This window comes from Crocodylus siamensis, chromosome 11, assembly GCF_052110815.1.
Source record: "Crocodylus siamensis isolate JL-2025a chromosome 11, ASM5211081v1, whole genome shotgun sequence".
Taxonomy (NCBI): Eukaryota; Metazoa; Chordata; order Crocodylia; family Crocodylidae; genus Crocodylus; species Crocodylus siamensis.
The window spans coordinates 14,031,626-14,056,104 of NC_143405.1; positions in this window are offsets into that span (position 1 = coordinate 14,031,626).

Genomic DNA, 24,479 nt, shown 5'->3' on the forward strand with positions numbered 1-24,479 from the left:
AAGACTGGAATTAATAACTAAAGAAATAAAGATTACTCAATGCAATAAATGAAAATAGCTATTCTTCCTCAGTGTAATTCTTCAAGTAAAAAGAAAACCATCTAAAAACAAAATACAGGGAAATTAACAGTGACAGCTGCTTTGCCTTTAACTTTAACTGAAGCCAATTCTGGTGGAAAGTGCCAGTTAGACAGACTATATAGAAGAATTTAGTCTTTTCTGTCCACAGTCAAGGTAGCAAAACTGGAAGCTTTCTTCCCCTGACTCATTATAAATCAAAACCGAACTCAGTTTTTGCAGCGACTACTGAACTAGTCAGTGAAGTGTGTCCTTCCCGGTATGGAGCTTTGTGGAGGTTTCACTACCGACTCTCAAGGCTTGGAGGAACTGTTTGACTGTAGATCCTTTAGGTAATGGATGGAAGGATGTGCTACATGAGGTATTTACTATAGAGCTGCCTAATTAGCCTTGCAGTACAGTCTCTGCATCTACACATGCGGCCCTATTTGGTTGCAGTGAACAAATAAACACTGCTGTAGGTTAATACTTGTAAATATAAGCACTATCCTGAGGCCACATTATTTACTGCGCAGCAACACACTCATAGACGCTGACAGAGCTGGCTGAGGCTGCCTGCCGTCTAACCCCTCACTGAAACACCCTCATGCCCTGGCCAGCCCCTCTGCAGCATGCTGAGCCCGGTAGAAAAGCCCTGGGCTGGCATACTGACTCCCTGGGCAGGCCTGCTTCCAGCTGTGGCTGCTCTGACCCATCTCAACAGGCTATAGTCTTGGGTACATGTTCAAACAGTGCACCCAGGAGCAATGAACTCTGGCATGAACTGCACTGGAGTTTAGTGCTGTGCACTAATAGCACGTGTAGATGTGCCCTGTGAGTACTGCATAGAATCAGGATGATGGTAAGTTTATTATATTGTATTTACCTCTGTGAAAGCAGAATGCTTGAAACCCCACAGGAAAATATCAGGGGGCATTATGGGTGTTTTTACACATGCTCCAGAAGTGGGCAGGGGAAGGACTTTAATTAAAGTGGCTCCAAGAGCAGCTCTTATTAAAACACTCAGAGCGTCTTGTGTACCAGCATACCTGAACTTTAAAATGGCAGCAGGTGTGCTTTATCTAAAGCTCACTGAATGAGCTTTAGTTAAAGTGCCCCCCCTCCCCCGCCCACTTTGAAGTGCAGGGATGCTGATACATGAGACATGGAGGCTGGATGAAGCACGATGATTACCATGCCCCAGCAGACTCGATTAATCAAGTCTGCTCTGATGTGCTAGAATTACAGCATGTCGGAGCAGCTTCTTGGCTTGTCTACAGGCACACTGGGATTTCTTCCATGTCTCTGCACAGGAGCAGAATTCAGTTGCTCCCAAGGCATTATCCTCCCAGTCTTTCCATCTGTAGATTAGCCCTCTGTTGATCAAATTAGGTGGGGTAAGAGTGCTTTACAGATGTCCTGCCCCCTGGCAGGCAGCAGTGGATTTGTGGGAACAAAAATTCATACCGACTAAGAGCAGAGAGGCAGAAGGGACCCTACAGCTACAGTGAAGGCAAAAGAAATTCCTATAGCAAGGCCAAGCCTTTGGGAGATCTTCTGAGACCATTAGGAGATAGCCCATAGCATTCTGCAGGGAGACAAATACTGCCTTCTCTGATTAAATGCTCTGGAAACACTCCACCAAAGGAGTGGTGGTCCAAACTTTATGCAGGATTTCTCCCCAGAAAGGACCCTGCCATGGGTTGCTCATGGAAGATAGGACACTTCAGGACATTCAGCTCAACCTTTATCAGGTGGCTAAACACAAATACAGTGCTTTGGGAACTTCCTTCCCAAGTGTTTGCAACCAGATCAGGCTTTTGCCATTTGTTAGCAGGATCCAGTTTGGATATGACAGTAAAACACTTTAAAAGTCAAACCTGTTCTTACCTTGTCCACTCAGCAATAGAAATAGCTGGGGATTTTTCAACAGAAAATGCTGATTCCTTAGAAGTGAAATGTTTTGCTGAAATGTAGCAGTTTCATTAACACCACAGCACAGCCTTGACTATTTTGTGATTAGGATATTCAGCTGGGCTGTGCTATTCCCCAGGTTCAAGTCTTGCCTAATTTGTAGCAATGGCTTGAACCAGGATCTCCCACATCTTAGTTGGGCATCGTATTTACTAGGTGGATGACTAGACTGACATGAGGCAGAGAAGGGGGAGTATCTGGGGAGCAGAAGGGGGTCTAAATATTGTCCCACCACAAAATGAAACCAAATGTCAGAATCTCAAAATCTAATCAAACTGATTTCTTCCCCCTCAGTTTAAGATAAACCTGGTTGAATGTAGTATCAGACTTAACTGATTTAGGTCAAACCAGTTTATGGAACTTCTGTCCCAGACCCCTTCTTGGTTTAAGTTAACTCACATACCCCAGCATCCCAGGATGCTTTGCAGCGCTGGGCTGGGTGAGCAGGGTTGGTCCCACCCCTCTCCTCTCTAGCTGGAGCACTATCACTGCTCTGCTGGCTGAGTAGGGGGTGGGGGTGGGATGAGTGGTGGGAAGGGGTGTGGCCAGATGCTGGGCCTGGGCCTGTGGTGAGGGGAGAAGGGAGGGGCCTGGCTGGTGTTGTCATGGGCAGAAGCAGAGGAGAGGCGGGTAGGGGAAGAGATGCACCCAGAGGGATCCCAGCACTGCACCTCTCTGATGCAACAATGGGGACAATGTGGGACATTTGGAAGCAGGTGCTGGATCTGGGGGCACTTGCTGAGTGGCTTCTCCTTCCTCCAGGACCATGCCTGGCCAGTGTCCCCAGGAAAGGGAAGGGCAGTGGCACCAATCAGAAGACAAGTGGACACCCCCCTTGTCAGCTGGCACCTGGGCCAACCTGCACCTGGCCACCCACCAGTTCTGCCACTGCTGCAGGGCTGCCTCAATTGAGCAGCAAGCCCATGCCTAGTGTCTGGAGTAGCCACACAGGGCCCAGGGGCAGTAGCCAGGGCACTGCAAGCAGGGAAGCAGCCCCAGCCAGACCAGGCCCAGGGAAACCTTGGGGCTACTTCCCTGCTTGCAATGCCCTGGCTGCTGCCCCTGGACCCCATGCGACTGCTCGAGGCATGCTGCTCAGCTGGGACAGCCCTGCGGTGGTGGCAGGGCTGCTGGATGGCTAGGTTCAGGCTGGCCCAGGTGCTGCAGGGACTGGCTGGCTCCTCCCAGGGGACCTGCTGCTGCTGCTGCCCCTGGCTGTGCCGAGCTCCACCGCTGCTCGCAGCGGCTGGCCCGGCTGAAAGCCTGCCCAGACCAGGTGGTCTGAAAAAGAAGGCTGTGATCAGGCAGCTTCAGCACTTGGAAACTCTGCAGGCAAGCACTGGCATCTTCCCCAGCAGTAGCCGTGGCTCCCCGGAAGTGAGTGAGAGTAACTCCGGCAGAGTTGGCAAGGGGGGAGGGTTATCCCCACTTGTCTCCTGATCAGTGCCACCGCCTTCCCCTCCGTCAGGGACACCATCCCTGTGACACCATCCTTGTGCTGGGCCTAGGCCTGGGCATGGCCCTGGGAGGAGGAGAAGCTGCTTGGGAGGTGTCCCCAGGTCCAGTGCCCACTTCTGAATGCTCCACGTCCTCCCTATTGTTGTGTTCCAGGGATCCGGCAGCCACTACCCCTGCGCTCTGTGCATGTGTGTGTGTGCGTGGGCGGGTGACCCTCAGCTTCATGCAGCCCCTTGTGCATGTCCCATTGCAGAGGTGATTGTCCTGGCAGGGAAACAGGGCTTTCCCCCTCTTCTTTTTGCAGTAGGACAGGGCCTGAAATGCTCCGTTCTTGGAGGAGCGGTGCAGGGCGTTCCTCTCTGGATCAGGTCACAGAATCCTAGAGGAGTGGGTCTGGGGGGGACCTGCAGGCTCACATCTAGCTCAGCCCCTGCATGAGGCAGGGGTATCCTTGTCCAGACCATCCTGTACACACTTATACTCTAAACTCTACATAAGATGACAAGGCTCCCCTGCCTTAGCTTGAGCAGTGAGTGGAGCAGGGAAAAGCCAGACAGACCCCAGCTGGGGTCCCTGCAGGCCAGGGTGGGGGTTTAAACCCCTTCCCAATCATACTCAGTGGCCTGCCAGGGCCTGTCCCCCACCCCAGTCAGCTTCAACTGCTGCAGAAGGGAAAGGAGGGTTGCTCTTGTGCCCCACCCCCCAGCTTCTAGTCTGAGCCATTGTAGTCATGTGCCTGCATTTCCAGAATTAAAAGTGAATGTCTGTTCACTTGCTTGCCAGTTCAATTTGCACAGTTTAGACGAGCCTGCAAAGATTGAATCGATTCGGCCTTGGGCTTTTTGACTGTCTATACTTAGCCCAAGTGTCTGTCTAGTTCCCACTAAACACTAGCAATACCCACCTCTCTGTGCGTATCTATTCTTAATTGTTGGTGTTTGCTTCTTCTTAGAAGTGCCTTTCCCCTTCAAAGTGTCTGAATGACTCAGTTGTTCCCCCACTATGAGCAGTACTGGATGAAGAGTAATAGCAAGGGGTGAGTATTTTTGTCAATAAACAAGTGAGATGATCTTCAGGTATCATATTATTTATAGTTCACAAGTTTGCTACAGTCTCGGAAGAGTCTCGGAAACTCCAATATTGAGATTTCAACACCAATGCTGGTTTTCTGAGCATTCATCTGAAAAAACACATTGTGTGTTCTCTCTTTAAAAAGGACCAGAAAAATGGGGGAGGTGGGACAGCGGGGGACAGATCACCAGAACATAACCCTCAAACCAGCTAGTACTATAGTCCGGTGATACACCTATTTCAATTTCCTGTCTAACTAATTAGTCCAGCCAACAACAGCTGATTGAGAAGAAAGAGGAAAAAACCCTGGAGTAGACAGTTATGGAATAACCTTCTTAAGGGGGAGTTTCTTCCTAACCCCTTCCTAGCCCTCATTAGTTAGTGGCTGGCTTATACCCAGAAGCTTAAGAATACATACCCCTCTTTTTAAATTATCCTAATGTAATTGGATGTTCTCATTAGCCATATACTTTCTACCATGACCAAAATGGTCAATCGTACCGTGAATAGCAATGTCAATGTCTCATTTACAACCTGTAAGTTGAATTATTTTTTTTGCATTTGATAACACTTGATATTTATATTCCATGAATGCTTCAAGGTCCCAGTCTGACAGACCTTTACACAGGAATAAGAGAAACTCCCTTCTACAAAGAGCTTACTATGTGAACAGGCAAGAGGCATTACCCGCCTTTCAGAAAACAGAGAATTAGAGCATCAAGAGATTAAATGATTTATCTGAGGTCACGCAGGCAGTCAGTAGCAAAATAAGGAACTAGAAATAAGTAATGTGAGTTTTAGTTTAGTGTCTTAAACTAAAACACGCCTATACCGATGAATAACAGATGAATACTGGGAGAAGTCAGGAGCAGTTTGTGAACAATTAGCTAACCAAAATGGGGCAAAATACGTAGTCAAATGCCTCCAGTAAAATAAAAGAGCATCTGTCACTACACCCCTATAGGCTAGATAAAACTGGGATTCCCCGCCCCATCCCTCATCTGCTTTAGCAGGAAATTGTGGATTGCACAGAAAAAAAATATTAATAATTTCCACAGTTAATCTTTTAATTTTTGGCCCCAAGCTACAGGTGAAAGCTAAAACTAGATTCATAGATTCATAGACATTAGGGCTGGAAGGGACTTCAGAAAATCATCAAGTCCAGCCCCCCGCCCCAGGGACAGGAAGTCAGCGGGGGTCATAGGATCCCAGCAAGACAAATGTCCAAATGTCTCTTGAAGGTGTTCAAAGTAGGTGCTTGAACCACCTCCGGCAGCAGTCCATTCCAAACCTTGGGGCTCGGACGGTAAAAAAGTTCTTTCTTATGTCCAGCCTGAAATGGTCATTGAGGAGTTTGTGACCATTCGATCTTGTCTTCCCTTGGGGTGCTTTGGTGAAGAAATTAATCTTAATTTTTGCCCCAAGCTACAGGTGAAAGCTAAAACTAACTAACTTTCTAAACCCAACCAACAAGCAACCAAACAAAACAATCGCGCAGGGTTTTCTAGTTGTAATGGTAATTACAATATTCCCCAGCTCTATAGAATAAGAACATTCTATGAACGAAGGGATCTCCCTTTCAAAGCAGCAGTGATACCGTAGGTATGTATAAAAAGAGCAGCTGCTTGGTGACTATGGTATAAGCAGCTATGAATTCTCATAGATTTCATTTAATAGATTTCATAGACATTAGGGCTGGAAGGGACCTTGGGAGATTGAGTCCAGGCCCCCACCCAAAGGGCAGGAAGTCAGCTGGGGTCAGAGGATCCCAGCAAGATAAGCATCCAATTTACTCTTGAAGGTGTTCAATGTAGGTGCTTGAACCACCTCCGCTGGCAGACTGTTCCAGACCTTGGGGGCTCGGACAGTAAAGAAATTCTTCCTTATGTCCAGCCTGAAACCGTCTTGCAGGAGTTTGTGACCGTTCGACCTCGTCATCCCTTGGGGCGCTCTGGTGAACAGACGTTCACCCAGATCCTGGTGGTCACCCCTGATAAACCTATAGGTGGCCATCAGATCACCCCTGAGCCTGCGCTTTTCCAGCCTAAAGAGTCCCATGGCTCTCAGCCTGTCATCGTAAGATCTGTTTTCCTGACCTCTGATCATGCGCGTGGCTCTCCTCTGGACTCTCTCAAGCTTCTCCGCATCCTTTTTGAATTGTGGAGCCCAAAACTGGACGCAGTACTCCAGCTGTGGCCTCACCAAGGCTGAGTACAAGGGGAGAATGACGTCCCGGGATTTGCTCGAGAAGCATCTATGAATGCACGCCAGCATTTTGGTCGCTTTACTAGCCGCAGCATCGCATTGGAGGCTCATGTTCATCTTGTGGTCAATGATGACCCCCAAGTCTTTTTCTTCTGTAGTGCTAACCAACGTAGCACTGCCGAGCCCATAAGGGTGCTGCAGGTTTTTCCTCCCAAGGTGGAGAACCTTGCATTTATCAGTGTTAAACACCATGAGGTTCTCATCTGCCCATTCGCTGAGCTTGTCTAGGTCAGCCTGGATCACCCGCCTATCTTCTGGCGTGGATGCTTTGCCCCAAAGTTTGGTGTCATCGACGAACTTGGCCAGTCCACTCCTGACTCCAATGTCCACATCATTAATGAAGATGTTGAACAGTATGGGTCCCAGGACAGAGCCTTGAGGGACCCCACTGGTCACAGGGCACCACGATGAGTGACTGCCATCAATCACAACCCTCTGGGTCCGACCACGGAGCCAATTTCCCAGCCAGCGGATCGTGGTGGAGCCAAGGCCACAACTGGGCAGTTTGGCCAAGAGGTGATCATGGGATACCAGATCAAAAGCTTTTTTGAAGTCAAGATATACGACATCAATCTCTTCTCCCTTGTCCAGGTGATAGGTCAGCTGGTCATAGAAGGAAATGAGATTGGTCAAACAAGACCTACCCGCAACAAACCCGTGCTGGCTATCCCTTAGGATGTTAGCCTGGGCCAGTCCCTCAAGGATGGCCTCCTTAATAAACTTTTCTAAGATCTTCCCCAGGATAGAAGTCAGGCTAACGGGCCTGTAGTTAGCCAGATCCACTCTCCTCCCTTTCTTGAAGATCGGCACCACATTGGCCTTCTTCCAGTCTTCAGGCACTACACCAGAGCACCAGGAGTTTTCAAACCCTTTACAAATTCTGGTGTAAAGGGTTAGAAATAGAAAGTGCCATCATTGTTTAGTGATAAAGGAGTCAGATTTTCAGCATCCACCTTCTCTTCCGAATATCTCAGCACTGATTTTGGAGTACCTTTGAAAATTCTGCCAAAATCTCCTCGTCCTTTAGCACAGAGGATTAAACACAGTCCTATCAGGGAAACTGAAAAAGCCACATGAGAAACTTTTGCTGTGAAACCCTGCAAGGTTCAAGTCTATTTTCCCCCTAAAAAACTAACCCAAAGCTTTAGCCTTTATTTTCTGTAGTTCACCAGTCTTTCAGTGAGCCTGAATTTTGGTCAAACTTGAGCTAATTTATGGCTTTGGACAGAAAACGGAAAAAAATGTGGTGGCTTTGTCTGGGTTTTGCTTCAGGGTGTGAACACAACTGAACCAAAACAGAAGACTCTGTGAACATAACCTTTTGCACAAGTCTAAAATGAATGACCCACGAGAATCAGAGCTGTAGCAGAGCTCTAGATAATAATGGTCAAAACAGATGCTAGAACAATTAGCAGTCTTCACAAATGTAACAGTTTTCCTGCTCGGTCCTTCAGACTGGACTTTTGAAAATCAGAAGGACAAGTCTTCTTTATCTTGAGGGTCTCAAAAGAGTTTCAAGGTTGTTCTACCTTTTCTTTAGTCCCCCAGCTCTCTGTTATTCTACAGAGCACCAGAGGAAATGCTTTTCTCTTTAATCTGCAATGCCACCTTGTGGCAACCAACAATGAGGACATTCAAAGATCAGATAAATATTAGGTCATCTTGACCAGGAATAAAAGCATCAAACATGTAAGAGATGCACCTTATCCAGACCTGGGAGAGGATCTGTAGACGCATGTTCTGTTCAGACTAAAGTCTGATCCATATGAGATGTGGAGGTCCAGTTGGAAGACACTGCTTCATAGCTGTGGGACACTTACTGCAATGTCCTGAGCAGACTGGTCCCTTGTCCTGCATGTTTCCAATCCCAGCCCTCAGTCTCTTAGGAAGGAGACAGTCCTACCAAGAGAAATGAAGAATAAGCTGCGGCACAAAGACATACAGCACGGCAAAGAGACGCATGAAGAGTTTTGAATTCATTTCTCTTTCTACGACAGGACAAGGTTTTCTTTAAGCTGGAACGAGAGTCAGCAGTGATTCATTGGACAGTTCAGCTGGTGTGTTTTTATCTTTCAAAATGTGCACGTGCTACTTCCTGGAGTAGCAGTTCCTGCATCCTCTTCTTATCATAGATGTAATAAACCCATATGAGAAAAGTGCTGATCCTCCCGATTTCCAAAGGAAAAATCAGATATGCCTAAGATGGAGCCACTTCCCTGTCAAAGGGTGGAGCTAAGTGTAGATGCACCACAGCTACTGAACATGTTGTTAGAGTCTCCTTTCAAAGATATTATGACACTTCCCCTCCACTCTCATATTCACATTTGCCACCTCTTATGGCCTTTTCAACCCTGCACCACTCTTCTTTTACTTTCATGAGTAAAAGAATATACTTCAGGATTTCTCCCCGTCATCACAAGCTAAGGGGAGCAAAGCTGAAGAGAACTTCACTGAGGCCAGGCATGGTGCACCATTGCCGTGATCTATACTGCAAACTCTCTGGCCTGAAGAACTTTTTGTTTAATGAATTATGGAAGCCGCTGTTCACCAGTTGCATTAATCCTATACAATTTGGCAGTTGTCACCCAATGATCGCAAAGCACCGCAGAGCAATTTACTGAGTCTCACAGCCTGCTGTGAGACATTGAAGCCATTATGCCATTTAGCAGAGAGGGAGGCTGAGGCTCAGAAATATAAGGCTGCACAGGGTTACTGTACTATTAAGCATAGAAACTATATAGTGGGTTTTTTAAAATTCTTTTAAATGATCTTTTCAGGCAAATTATGAGAAAAAGTATATTTCTGCCACTGCGCAGAACATGATGGGGAAAGTCTGGTTCTCATGGTCTGATGGCATTTATAATAATACCTTGTCTCACTCTCCACTACTTGGCACCATTTACACCTATGACAAACAGGTGCATAACTGCTAATGGTTTTTATTTGTCTGTTTTCTTCTAGGATTTTTTTTTTTTTTTAGCACTTGAATAAATACATGCACTCTTCTTCCAAACCCCACTCCCAATTTTCCCTCTCCTTGGCCACCCTCAGATGGTCAATCAAATCTTCAGACTGTCTCTTCTCAGGCCAGGTAGAAGGATAAGCTACCAGGATCTCCACCCTGCCCCCCTCAAACCACACACAGAAGACCACAAAAGCCACAGCATAATGAAGACCAGGCTCACCAAATGAGAATCAACCCATTGCATGAAAGGTCCATGATAGGGAATGATGTTGTAATATTTCATCCACCCCAGGAACGTTTCAGGATCCCAGAAGCTCCATCTATTGAGAAGCCTCCCTTACATGCAAGGAAAACATGGCCCAGTACCATCTCCTTTATGCTTTGAATAGAGCCACTGTTTCATTCTTTGTCTTCACATCAGTATTTCAAGTCAGTCTTAAAAAAGCGATTCTGTAAATCAGAGGGTTTCAACCTGTGGTTCACAAACACCTGGGGGTCCACAGACTATGATTAAGGGGTTCACGAATAACCAGAGGTTTGTGAATGGCCACACCTACAATTCAAAGGGGTCTGTACCTCCATTTGAAATTTCCAAAGGGATCCACAAATGAAAAAAAAGTTTGAAAACCACTGCTCTAAATCATTGGGCAACATTGTTGGCAGGCATTTCACAAATTAGCCCTACACCTTCCCTGAGTGCCACTCTGACTCCTTTCCTCTGCCTGATCTTTGCTTTCTGCTTCTTGCCCTGTGCTGCCTGCCTGATCTGCTGCTTTTTTTTCTGCTTCCTGCCATGTTACTGCTGTGCTGCCTGTCCCCTCTCCAACCTGCCATGTGCCACATGCAGACGCTGCCTGTGCTGCAGGTTGGCCAGCCCTGTTCTAATTGAAGGACCAGTGCCCACTGATCAATGTGGCCACCAACAATACTAGTGTCTTCACTGGGCCCTGGACATACCAAGTTTATGGCACTCAACATAGCTGAATGCCAGAGGAACGTAGACTTTGCTACAGCATAAAAGTTAACCAGTCTTCCTCTTCCAGTATACCTGCCTCCAGCAGTAGCTTTTACCTTTTCAGTATTTAGAGCACAAGTTTTAGTACACTCCAACCTATGACTAATTCATGTATTGCTGACTGCAATATATGCAGCGCTAACAGGTGCTCAGTACGGCTGTGCAAAATATCGCCAGCTGTTTCGATTTGACACTGTTTCGACTCATTTCGAGCTTGAAACAGTGAAATCGGATTGAAACAAAGGGCTTCGAAACAGCCTTGAAACAAAACAAGGCTAGTTGAAACATTTTGAAAGTTTCAAAACGTTTCAGCCAGGTGGTGGGAGACAGGGGACAACCAGGGCTGCGCTCCCAGTGGCTCCGCAGCCCCATGTGGCTCAGCCAGGAGTGTAGCCTTGGCTCCGCCCACCTCCTGCGGCCGTGCTGTAGGAAGCCGATCACAGCTCAGGGGAAAGGAACTGAGCCTGGGCTCAGTTCCCCTCCCTAGCGCAGTGATCATGCTGGAGAAGGGAACTGAGCCTGATCACTCAGTTCCTCTCCCCAGCCCTATGATCGGGCTGGGGAAAGGAACTCAGCCCAGCTGGGGTGGATTCCTTTCCCCAGCCTGATCTAGCTGAGCAATCGGGCTCAGTTCCTTTCCCCAGCTTCCCGGTCCCAGGCGGCAGCACCCAGCTCCGCTCCCTCATCCGGCAGGCAGATCAGGGGCCCACAGCCCCAGGATGACTGGCACAGCCCCCGCAGTCCTCCTGGGGTTGCTGGCTCCCATCTGCCTGCTGGATGAGAGAGGCTGTTTCGAGCTTCCCCATTATAGCAAATGGGTGAAACGTTGAAACAGCGTCACTGTTTCGACGAAGTGAAATGGAACAGCGGTTTCAAGTCAAAATGAAATGAAACGCTGTTCCGTCGAAACCTCGAAACTCGAGTTGAAATGGAACGGTGCCATTTTGCACAGCCCTCGTGCTCAGCAGATTGTTGGTGGAATTCACTAGGAAGCCCCCAGAAAATCCTAACACAAAATCCCACAGAACTTCGGGATATGGGAGTTGTGCTTATTGCAAGCGATGATGAACATACTGGAACAGACCTTTAGTTGTCATAACCTCAACAAAGATCAAAGGATTTCCCAACATGTCTGCCTTCCCCTCCTCCCAAGAGCTGACTTGGTCAAAGCACACCAGGTTTCATGGGTAATGGCACACTACTAATGCAGCTGGCATGATGTCCAGCTGTCCTTGACTCCACACCCAGGATGGCCAGGTACACATTCACAGCTATGTTAACTGGGGGGCAGATTTCAGCACAAATCCAGAGAAGGACTTGAACTCATGTCTTTAAAGCTATACCAGGATACTTCCACCACTGTCACAGCAGAACGGGGCAGTATCCTGCCACAGCTCCAAAGATGCATGTTCAAGCCCTACTCTGGGCTCGTGCTGAAATCTGCCCCCAATGTGAGGGGTTTGATGACTATCAATGCCACGTTAAAATCAATTCAATTCAAGCTGTTAGCCAAGAGCATCTGAGGAGTTGAGCTTACAGATATAAACACTCTCACCAAAAAGTGAATTAAAACATTTGCCCAGAGCCGTTTTAAGAGGAATAAAATAAAGGATCTATTCTCCCATTTCTCAGCAGCTTGTGTAGTTTCTAAACATAGTGCAGAAACTATGGCTGAACCCCTGCCACGGTGAATTGATTGCATGCTACATCTACTTTGCACACAGGGGGTGGATGACTGGGGCCCCAGCCCCACATATCCATGTAGAGGAGACATGCCACTTCTGGCCCAGCAGCCACTGCAGCCTCAGGCAGCCCAGCCCCTGACATCACTGCTGCCTGGAGCACAGACCCTGGTAGTTACACCTCTGACTTTAAAGTAAGTGGAAATGACTCCAGAATGTGTGAAATAATAGCTTGACTTCATGCCATATGGGTAACTGGTTTGTGCACAAGATCAAGGGGACAGATCGTAGCAACCTATTCAGGGTCTTATCTGGCTTAGATGGGGCCAGCCTGCTTCCTTAGTTTCCCCTCTTAGAAGTTATTTACAAGCTAGTAGGCTTCATAGCTTCATAGGTGTTAGGGGCTGGAAGGGACCTTACAGATCATCAGGTCCAGCCCCCTTGCACTTGTTCAGGAAAGACTGCTGGGATCAGATGACCCTCGCAAGATGGCCCTGCTGTATGCCCCGATATACTTATAGGCTGCCACCAAGTCCTCTCCGAGTCTTCTCTTCTCCAGCTGAACAATCCCAAGTCTTTCCGCCTCTCCTTGTATGACCCGGTCTCAAGGCCTCTAATCACACGTATGGCCCTCCTTTGGACTCTCTCAAGCTTCAGTGGGGCTCTCGCACAAGAGCTTGAGTGTGTGGTGGCAGAGCTCCATTGCTGTCATTTTTCAAACTTTCAGGGCTTCCTGCAATCCCTCCTCCCACAGTGGAGACAGGGAAGTTTACACTCACTCCCAGTGCAACATCATAGGTTGGGAACCTAGTTCTATCCCTTCTGTACTTGTTCTAGCCAAAGGACCCCAGCCTGATGGGGTGACTGACTGGGACTACCCCATAATCCCTTCCTGTCTCAGGACCTCAGCACAGCGCTCAGTCCAAAGTGCTTTCCTGGCTGATTTTCTGGTCATAAATGAAGCGTTTTCTCCCATGCCTGGTTCTTAAATATAATCCCTCCCTGGCAGATAAACCCTTTACTCATTTCTACCTATGGAAACAGGCTACAAATTACCTGGAAGAGGTAAGGCTGAGCTCCAGACGCTTTAAAGAGCCAGCTTACAGTACAGTCGTGGTGCCTAGGTATAAGTGAAGATGTATCTGCCTTAAATGTGGCTTAGTAACTCAAGAGTTAATAAGAGGGAAAAAATACTTCAAAAAACCCCAAGAAGCATAAGGAACCAACTGCCTTTTCTCACTTATTCTGTGATTAACTATGGTGCCAAATCTTGGACAAACAAATCTGTCCTTTGGAAACAAAAATCAAGGGCCATACTACTTGACAGAAATATGGTTGTTGTCAGTGAAGCATCAAAAAGGTTCATTTGGGGATATACAGACGTGTCTGTACTGAGCAGTCACTGAACGTCCTTTAGCCCCCTGAATAGGTCAAGATGAGATTCACAAATAAAGGCCATTCCAGTGGATGAATGCATTCATTTTTTCCCAGTGTGCCTTTTTTTTTAACCACTAGATCAAGCTAGTAAACTCTCTCATGCTGAGCACACTTATTTATGCAAAGTTTGATTGGCTTCAGCCTCCCAGGGACACCTGAGGGGACGATGAGATAAGACAGCCCCGCTGGCCTCTCCATCCCTTCCAGCAGAATAGGGAGCAGAATTAAACATTAATTTTGAGCCACACAGGGAACGCAGCAAAATAGATTCACTTGTCAGTAATGTCTGTACTGATTAATATAAATGCACGTGGTAGCTGATACCAGAGAGTGCTATGTGGATTTATTTACATAATTATTTGAGAACTCACCCTCCTCCTTGACTTTGCTGCTTGGTACGTATTTATTTACACAGCACTGCACTGCGAGACAAGCCAAATGTTTTCCAGAAAGACATCAGAAGAATTACAATTGTTTGAGTAGCGGTTATTTCAGGATGATAAAAAACAAACTGAACTAAGATCCATTTAACTGCTAAAGACCTTTCCTTATATTACTGTCACAAGCGATGCTGCCACCGTCCTTGGATTGCTAGTGACCTTGACTAGCTCTCTGAAGCCAGCAGCAAGTTTCTAAAAGGATCTATCACAGGTATAATTGTTGCAGGGCTGGAAACAGCCAGGTTTGGGGTAATGGGGCTGGGTTTGAGTATAAAGCTCTAACTCCAGCAAGCGTTAGTCAGGGACCAGAGTTTTATCAAGGGAGATGTTCCCACATTTCATATTGGGCACAGAGGTGCTACCTAGGTCATCCAGATGAACATACCTATACCTCAGCCTCCGCAGAGATCATTCTGCAAACTAAACTCCTAGATTCAAGTGGCTGCATTTCTTAAAAGCAGCTGCCGTAACGGGCCTGATTTTCAGAGGCTCTAACTGAGCAGCTGAGGGTCCCCTTGAAGTTCATGTTTATTTTGGGTGTTCAGCATCTCTGCAAATCAGGCCTTTGAGTATCATCTACTAACAACAGGGCAAATTGACAGAGCTGGGAACCTTTCACAGAGGGTTCCCGTTTACCTAAGTACATACTGCACACGTCTATATGTGCCCCCGACTGCGCACTTGGTACTGCACAGTCCCAGCAGAACTGGGAAACAGGTTGTTTCTGACCCTACGTCACTGTAGCGATGTGACGTATTGGCTGCATGATGGTTAGTGCCTGCTGATACTACACTGCTGTAGTGATGACCTATGTCACCGTAGCTCATTGCTATGGCGATGTAGCATCTCATGGAGATGTGCCTACATCGTAGGAGTCTTGTTCTCACTGAAGACTGGCCTTAGACAACGTGTACAGACCTGGATCTATAATCACAGAGTTATTTGAGGCCCATCTCAAATCCCCAACTTTCCTAAATATACTCTGGAATTATCCCAACTGGGTGCTTAGTTGCCTCCTTGGCTTCCCGGTAAGGGGTCAGAGAATTCCCAATATTAGTCAGGCTGGAAATATTATGACTTACTTTCTTGGCATCTATTGGCCTTTCAACTTATGATTCCAGGGCTAAAAAGGATGGATAAGTGTGATTTTGGCATGTAACGTCAGAAAGTTACTGTTTTGAAACAAGCAAGAGCTTTCCAGCTGACTGATCTACAGGGGACCATAAGGTAGGATGGCTTGAAGACTGCCGTAATCAGAACCATAGGGAATAGCACACAAAACAACAAGATGGAGCAAGGAGAGGGGGCTGTAACCACCTTCCCTGAAATTTAAAATTCTGGTCTGCGTAGAGCTAAGAAATACAATGAAAAATAACCCCCCTTTACTCTGCTTACTCCGCACTTCCTAGATCATCAAAGTAATGGCATTGTGCCAATGAAGCAATCTGGGGGAGGCAGCCCAGCAGGTGGGACAATGTGTTCCACCGTGTGGTCTTTTGGGGCTATTTTTGTCGATTGTATCATAGTACCATTTAGAAATTGCACATGGCTAGGGGCTATACATATGGCAAGGAACCATCCCTGTCCCAACTAACCTACAGACTAAATAGAAAAGACAGCTGCTGGAATTTCAATTCCTCTAATTTTACAGAGGAGGTGCTGCAGCACCGACATCTTAAAGAAGTGCCTACATGAAGATGTTTGAAGTTAATCTGATTTAACTAAAGGTGTACATTTGAAGTGAAATAATTTAAACACATTAAATCATAGTATGGACACTTTGATTCCAAAATTAAATCAGCCCGCATTAAGTTTTGCTCAATGCCAAAGTGGATTAATACAGTTAAACGCTTTCAAATCAATTTGATTTACTATTCTTGCATGCCTCTATACAGATTAACACGATGCAGTTTGCCCAAGTTTACACTAGGAACTTGGGGTAGGGCCAAGGAGTGAACCTAGATAATCCATCTACATTCTCCACAAGACCATCTTTCTTTTAATAATCTCTTATCCCAATAACATGTTTCAGATATAATAATGTTTTGGTATTAAGGAGGAACTGAGAAAAAATGAAGACAGTACTGGCAAATTGCTTTTGACAACTGTATCAGTATGATGAAGCCGGATTGTGAGTGTCCTGTAAATGTGAATGCAACAGACATCCTCATGTGTCACTCATATTAAAACCTGGTGTGTATACCTACAGACTACCTTTATATACCCCTTTGGAGGCCATCCAAACAAGAGATCTCAGGATGACATAGATCTGTGAGAACTGTGGTCATGTCTGTCTGCAGGGGCTGCAGGGGCCTGAGTTTCAGTTGCATAGAGTCATTCCCCCTGAGTTTTACCTTCAATTTGAATTTGAATGAATGAACTCAAAAGCTGTGTGAAAAAATCAGCCAGAATTGCAAAGCTTCGCCTCAAGAGAGGGATCAGATTCTAGTAAAACCACAACTCTAGTTGGTTTCCACCCAAGCTCATAAATTCCCCCAGGTTTGCCAACAGGTTTGTGAATCTCACAAATCTTTTTTTTGACAAAGCTGATCTAGATTGAGGGGTTTACAGAATGAACCCCAGGCTTAGCCAGAACTATTAGTCTTAGTGGGATGTCAGCGACAAGAAGAAACTGTGCTTTGGTAAAGTGCACAAATCCTTTTCTGCTTTCCTATTCCCTTGCTCTCAGAAAGACATGACTCCTTGCCCCAGCACTCACTTTGGCTATGCCCTTAGGAAAGGCACTCGGGGCATATTCTGAAAAGTGCCTAAATCAAACCCCTAAATACCTGTTAAAATCTAGGTTTCTCTCTTTCCCAGTTTCCCACTTGTAAAATTGGAATTATAGCACTCCCAAATCTCATGGGGACACTGTTAGGACAAATACAGGGAAGCCTCATCATAGCATCATAGCTCGGCCATTGGCACAGATCTTTGAGAGCTCGTGGTGCTCAGGCTAAGTGTCCAAAGATTGGAAGAAGGGTAATGTGGTGCCTGTCTTCAAGAAAGGGAGGAAAGTAGATCTGGGGAACTATAGGCCCATCAGCCTGACCTCTATTCCAGGGAGGATCTTGGAAAAAATCATCAAAGAGACCATTCTTGGCAAACTGGGTGAAGGCAACTTCCTGACGGATAGCCAGCATGAGTTTGTTGCAGGTAGGTCTTGCCTGACCAATCTCATCTCCTTTTACAACCAGGTGACCTATCACCTGGACAAGGGAGAAGTGATTGACGTCATATATCTTGACTTTAAAAAAGCTTTGATATGGTATCTCACAATCGTCTTATAGAAAAACTGGCCAACTGTAACCTAGCCTACATCATAGTCCACTGGCTGAGGAATTGGCTTTGTGGTCAGACCCAGAGAGTGGTAGTTGATGGCAGTCAATCATTGTGGTGTGCCATGACCAGTGTGAGCCCCCCAAAGCTCTGTCCTTGGGCCTATTCTTTTCAACATCTTCATTAACAATGTGGACATTGGTGTCAGAAGCAGACTGGCCAAGTTCGCTGATGATACCAAACTTTGGGATAAAGTATCCACAACCATGGACAGGATGGTACTCCAGGCCAACCTTGACAGGCTTGGAAAATGGGTGGATGAAAACCTGATGACCTTCAACATGAAAAAATGCAAGGTACTCCACCTTGGAAAGAAAAACAGGCAGCATGGTTATAGGCTTGGTAGTGCTACGTTGGCTAGCACTACAGCCATAAGGGACTTGGGGGTCATGATTGGTTTGTAACCATTTGACCTCATCATCCCATGGGGAGCTCTGTTGAACAGGTGTTCCCCCATATGCTGATGTACACCCCTTATATACTTATAGGCAGCCATGAGGTCCCCCCTGAGCCTAGGCTTTTTCAGGCTGAAGAGACCCATAGCTCTCAGCCTGTCATCATAAGGGATATTCTCCTGCCCTCTGATCATGCACATGGCTCTCTTCTGAACTATCTCAACTTCATGAGGAGGAAAAACCTGCAGCACCCTTATAGGCTCGGCAGTGCTACATTGGTTAGCACTACAGAAGAAAAAGACTTGGGGGTCATCATTGACCACAAGATGAACATGAGCCTCCAGTGCGATGCTGCGGCTAGTAAAGCCACCAAAATGCTGGCGTGCATCCATAGATGCTTCTCGAGCAAATCCCGGGACGTCATTCTCCCCTTGTACTCGGCCTTGGTGAGGCCGCAGCTGGAGTACTGTGTCCAGTTTTGGGCTCCACAATTCAAAAAGGATGTGGAGAAGCTTGAGAGAGTCCAGAGGAGAGCCACGCGCATGATCAGAGGTCAGGAAAACAGATCTTACGATGACAGGCTGAGAGCCATGGGACTCTTTAGCCCGGAAAAGCGCAGGCTCAGGGGTGATCTGATGGCCACCTATAAGTTTATCAGGGGTGACCACCAGGATCTGGGGGAACGTCTGTTCACCAGAGCGCCCCAAGGGATGACGAGGTCGAACGGTCACAAACTCCTGCAAGACGGTTTCAGGCTGGACATAAGGAAGAATTTCTTTACTGTCCGAGCCCCCAAGGTCTGGAACAGTCTGCCAGCGGAAGTGGTTCAAGCACCTACATTGAACACCTTCAAGAGCAAATTGGATGCTTATCTTGCTGGGATCCTCTGACCCCAGCTGACTTCCTGCCCTTTGGGCAGGGGGCTGGACTCGATGATCTCCCGAGGTCCCTTCCAGCCCTAATGTCTATTAAATCTATGAAATAAAGCAGTAGGGAGACATTTTAAAATCTGAGATCAACACGCTCCTTCAGACAGTCTCGGGATTTTGACCTCTCTCACTCGTTGACCCTTTAGCAGTATCAGTGCAGCTGGGACTGTTTTCTGGGCTCTCACACAGCACTACCACCCATTGCGCTGGAGGTTGCTGTACAACAAATGAGGTGCAATCTGGCCTCAGCTGAATGAATTTTGTCTACTGAATGTAACTCCCCTGTGCTTTAAGTCACATGGGTGTTTTAGAAAAGCCACACTCTTAGACAACCGTTCTTTCACTGTCACAGTCTTAACATAGCTTGTCAGAGCTTGGTGTGTGCCAGTTCATGGAGGATGAGGGTGTTTTGTACATGCATATGAGAAAAAGTGATTACTTTTGAAGACATTGGAATAATTTAACAAGACGGCACAACAGTTCTACCCTCGTTCCTCTGAGCTCTGGGCAACGGCTATCTGCTTGGACAAGGTATGGTGCCATGTGGGAATCTGGGGGTTATGTACTCCAAAAAAGGCCATTGCATACTTTCACTGTGTCCTGGGGCTCTATATTAGCAACTGTGCCTGACTTTAGCTGTCTTACCACTCCCCGCTGCAGGGTAGTGCCAAGCTTAGGACTACATGTTCTGTCCTGTACTGCTCAAGCACACTCCCCTGCACATATTTTCTACTTCCCACAATCCCCCACTGCAAAGCACACTTTGCTTCAAGTAAGGAGGAATATTTGGAATACAATGAAGAAGGGAAGGGTGGAGGGGGAGGATAAAGAGATAAATATAAACTCAGCGTGACAAATGGTATACAGGGCTATTTGGTTTTATTACATCCTATCAAACATCCATAACTTAAACAGAAGAGCTGATAAACATGCCAATGCATATATTTACATTGCCTGAAATGTGTACAACCTCCCACAAAATTTAAAGCACAACTGTAATGATCAATCCATTAAGGGAAGCAAATTACTCCAAAACATGGACTGGCTTTCCCAACAGCTTTGCTCCACTGAGCCTTCTTTTTTGCAGAAGATTTTTGGTGGGGCGATGCTATTCTAAACTTTGAAGTTCTTTAACCTAACTGTTCTGAATCACCATGTGGCTGAAGGAGAACTCACATACTAGCTCAGGGCAGATATAAGCAGTGGGCCAAACTTAGAGGTTATATGTAAGATGGGGTAAGTTAAACCCCCTCTACAACAGTGCTTAGGGATAGGCCGAATGTTTAGGGTGAGCACTGAATAAAGGAAAAGCTGCAACCTAGGGCTGGACACTTATATGGGGTGGAGGGCTACTTAGGGTGTTTTGGTGTGCTGTTGTGGGCTGGGTCACCACCCTGTCCTTGCCCCATAACAGTTCACCAAAGCTCTCTAAGTGCCTCTCCCCACACTTGGCCGGGAGGCAATGGGTGGGCGGGGAATGGTACCTGGGAGGGGGACAGGCAGGTGGGGCTGGGGCTGTGACAGCATGGGGCCAGCGATAAGGAAAGACCTGCAGTGCACTCCTAGCGGGGTGGAGAGCAGCATCTGGAAGAGGGACGGGCAGCGGTGCTAATGCCTAGAGCAGAGCCACAATCCACTCCCTGCTTGTCCTTACCTGTAGAAGTGGTGGTTGTCACAGGGATGTGAGGGCAGCATATCACGGCTCTGTCCCAGGCCCCCGCCGCACACATTGTCATCATCCCAAGATCCCAATCCCAGCCCTGGTAATGGCCCCAGCCCCATCTGCCCATCCTGCTCCCAGATGCCGCTCTCTTCCTGCCCTTGGCCCCATCCTGTCTTCCTGGCTGAGAGTGCGCTCTGCCCACGTAGGCTCTGCCCTGGACACCCCACTTGCCTGCTCCATCCAGCACCCCCTGAGTAGGTATGGGGTGAAGAGCAAATGTCAGTTGTCCCTTCTCCTGTAGTTGATAGGAAATTTTCTAGTCAGTTATTTAAAAAATAATTGAATAAATATTGAAATAAAGCCTGACACAAGCTCTCTCTCAACGTGTTAAAATAGTAATTGGCCAGATCCTCACTTGGCAACACTTGCAGAGTCTCCATCCTGTTTCATAACTGACAAAAAAGATTCCAGTCACAACAGGGATAAAAGGCAAAATCTTGAAATTTTTCATGAAGCAAAAACTGGGGGGGCGGGGAATGACTGGGGTCATCTGAAATGTGTCATTTGAGGATTTAAAAATGTTTTGTTTTGATTTGGACCACTTTATTTTGTAAGGTTTTAAAATACGGTTAGCTTCAATTTTAAAACAGCAAGTGATTTTGAATGGGGCAACCTTGATTTTTTTTGTTTTGTTTTGAAAATGTGTAAATGTTTAATTGATTTTGGTTTTTAATTTTGAGTAAAACACTTAATCAAAATCAAGCTCCTCTTCCAGAGGTTTCATTTTCAACAACAAAAAATATTTTAGAATAAAAAATATTCCACTAAATAATCTTCAATCAACTCTGCCAGTGCCTCTGAGAGAACAGTATGTGTTTGCAAGGGTGAACTTTACTTCCCCCAACACACGTGGATATTAAGTCTCCACCCCTTCTCTCCTCCTCCCTTATGTCTTGCTCTTTGTTTGCAGATGGGAGCATCACTACAGGTTGAGCTCTTCACCAGATCTACCTTCAAAGTCTGGTCCCTCTGACTTTTACACATTGGTTACATGAGTATAAGGAACCTAAATGAGCTTGAAAGGGTCAGTTATGTGAGAAAGGTCTAAGTTAGGAACCTTAGGACGTGGGCACACCAATAAGTTACTGTGTGGTGAAAGATGGTGGGTTTTCACTGTCATCTGCTGTACAGTAATTCCCAGTGCACAGAAGTAAATAAGGAAAAACCTAATCCATGGTAATTTAGCTCTCTTTCGCAGAGGACTAAAACGCCATAGCTAAGCTTTCACTTACTTCTGCATAAAAGCATGCATGTGGCATGGGCCATGGAGCAACAGTTGCGCAACAGTGCTCTGTGGGGGGGGTTTTGTATCCTGCAGTAATGTGTGCATGGTGTGTTCATGAACTTTTCACTGTTTATGTTCTCATGTGAGCCACCTATGTTCAAATTATTCTGCATGAAATCACTGGGAAGCTGACAGCTGAACTGATATTTAGGTTGCCGAACACTCCCCATTACAAAACATATTTGCAGAAGCACTGATGCTTGTCCAGTTTGCACTGGAACTTTGAAATGCAGCAGGAGGACCGCTGGGTTAAGAGAAATGTTTGTTCCCAGACTTTCTATTCAGGTTTGACTGAAATATAAACCTGAAAATGTACACTTCCCTATTGCAGTTTATGTGTCTGAGGAAAATTTAAGTAGTAAATAACTGATTATGAACTTTCTAAGACTGTCGACCCTGATACCAAAGCAGCTGCACATACTCCTGGGTAGGCCTCCCCATCAATCACATCTCACCCTCAACTTTACTTAGACTCAGCACATAAGCCTAATGTCTTCTTCCATACTCTGGAGGCAGAATGTGGAACGGGAGTTTCTGCTACTTTGGGAGGGATAGAAGAGAAAGTTAGGATACAGTTATTGTACTTTTACTGTAAATAGCTTTCACTGGACCTAATACATGATGTAAGCAGCCCATTCCCACTCCAGAGCTGTAGCATTGTCTTGCTCTAAGCTAAAGCAGTTAGTCTTGTCGCTCAAGTGGTAGAAGTTTGTACTGGAAGTTGAGGATTTCTGGACTGTCAGCCTAGCCTCTTTCTCTGCCATGACACAACTACATAATAGTTCTTTTCCACAAGATGACTATTTCACTGAAAGCACAAAATCAACGAATAAGGAGATTAGATTAAGGTGAACAACCATAACTGTGGTATGTCTTAACCTCTAAGTGCTTGGCATGGTAATCCAAAAAGTTTTCAGCTGATGCAGATTATTTGCAAATAGTATGCTGGTATCTTTCAGCAGGGCAGTTTGAATAAGGATTTAGTCATCAGGGTGCTCACATGTTTCACTTGCTATATTGCAGGACGGGAAGCTAGAATTTCTATTTTGGAAAGACGCAGCGAAGACAGAATTTGTTTACCGGCTTCACCGTTATCATTTCTCTTCTTTTCATGCTGTGAGGACTAGCACCCTTCATGGCTGCCAGGCTTCTTTTCATTTCAAATGATCTCATCCTCCACAACACAGCAGATCTTCAATGCAACATTTGGTAAGGGACCTTGCAATATGTCTAGCATATGGAACTGTAGTAATATTTAATATAAATGTGGAAGAAAAACTTAAAATGGAGGGTGAAGAATAAGAGGCTATAAAGGTGTATAATTCCTGAGCCAACAGAAGTATCTGCCTTGGGACCTCGGAAATTATATCAATGAAGAATCAGATATTGGACAAAGAACCCTTGGGAGACTAAAACGCATTGTGAAGAACAGTCTCCCCAAACGAACAGAACGGGCACAGTTGGAGATGCCCTGGGCAGATCTTCATGGGTGTGAATGAGCATACAAGGAATTACTTCATCTGAGGGCCTGCCTGCCTGCTTGTCTAGAGTCCAACTTGCTCTGATATGAATACTACTACTACTAATATTTGAATTACGTTTTTCATCTTGAAGGATCTCACTGTAGTATACGCACAAGCACACATGAAAGAGTAAAAGGGCAGCCATCATGGAGGATAAACACAGCAGCTGTTCAACTGAGTATGACAAACCAGGAACAGGAAATTAGGTTTATCGCATCTATTTAAATTGGTGGAGAGAGGGGGAATCATGACAGGAAGAAAATTGCCCCTTCTAAAATTCAGGCAGTACATTGTAACTTAAGATTTTAATGTTTATAAAAAGTGGCAGGAGGCCTTCAACGGTCATGTGGGAACAGAGTACCATTTGGTATCTCATTTTAAACAGGGCAGCACAGCTAGCAAAGTCTGCCCTCAGAATACTATATGGCAACCCTGGTTCAGCATTGCTATGAAGAAAAAAAGATTATCTACTTGGCTACCACTCTTATGAATTTTCCAAAAGCTTTCTGTTCATAATTCTTAAATAGCCTGACTGCACAGTTCAGATATGTGTACAGATGGGGTACAAACCACTCTCCAAATAAAGTTTTACTTTGCAATATATAAATACCAACAGACATTCTGTTGAGATTTCAAATAAACCTAGAAAGTCAAGATTTAGGGCATATAACCCCCTCCTGAAAATCCCAGTCTTATTGACCTCAACTACAAATGCTCAATTCCTGTTATCATGTGCAGCCTACAAATGAGCACTCGGGGCAGTCTAAGGACAAGGTGTTTTTATCTGGAGCTGTGTATACTCATTTCACAGCAGAAAGCGGCTAAAACTGATATTGGAGCTTCTCCCGAAATGAAACACATGGCTCGGATCTCCACAGTGTCTTCAACTAATGGGAATTTAGGATAAAGGGGTCAAGTCAG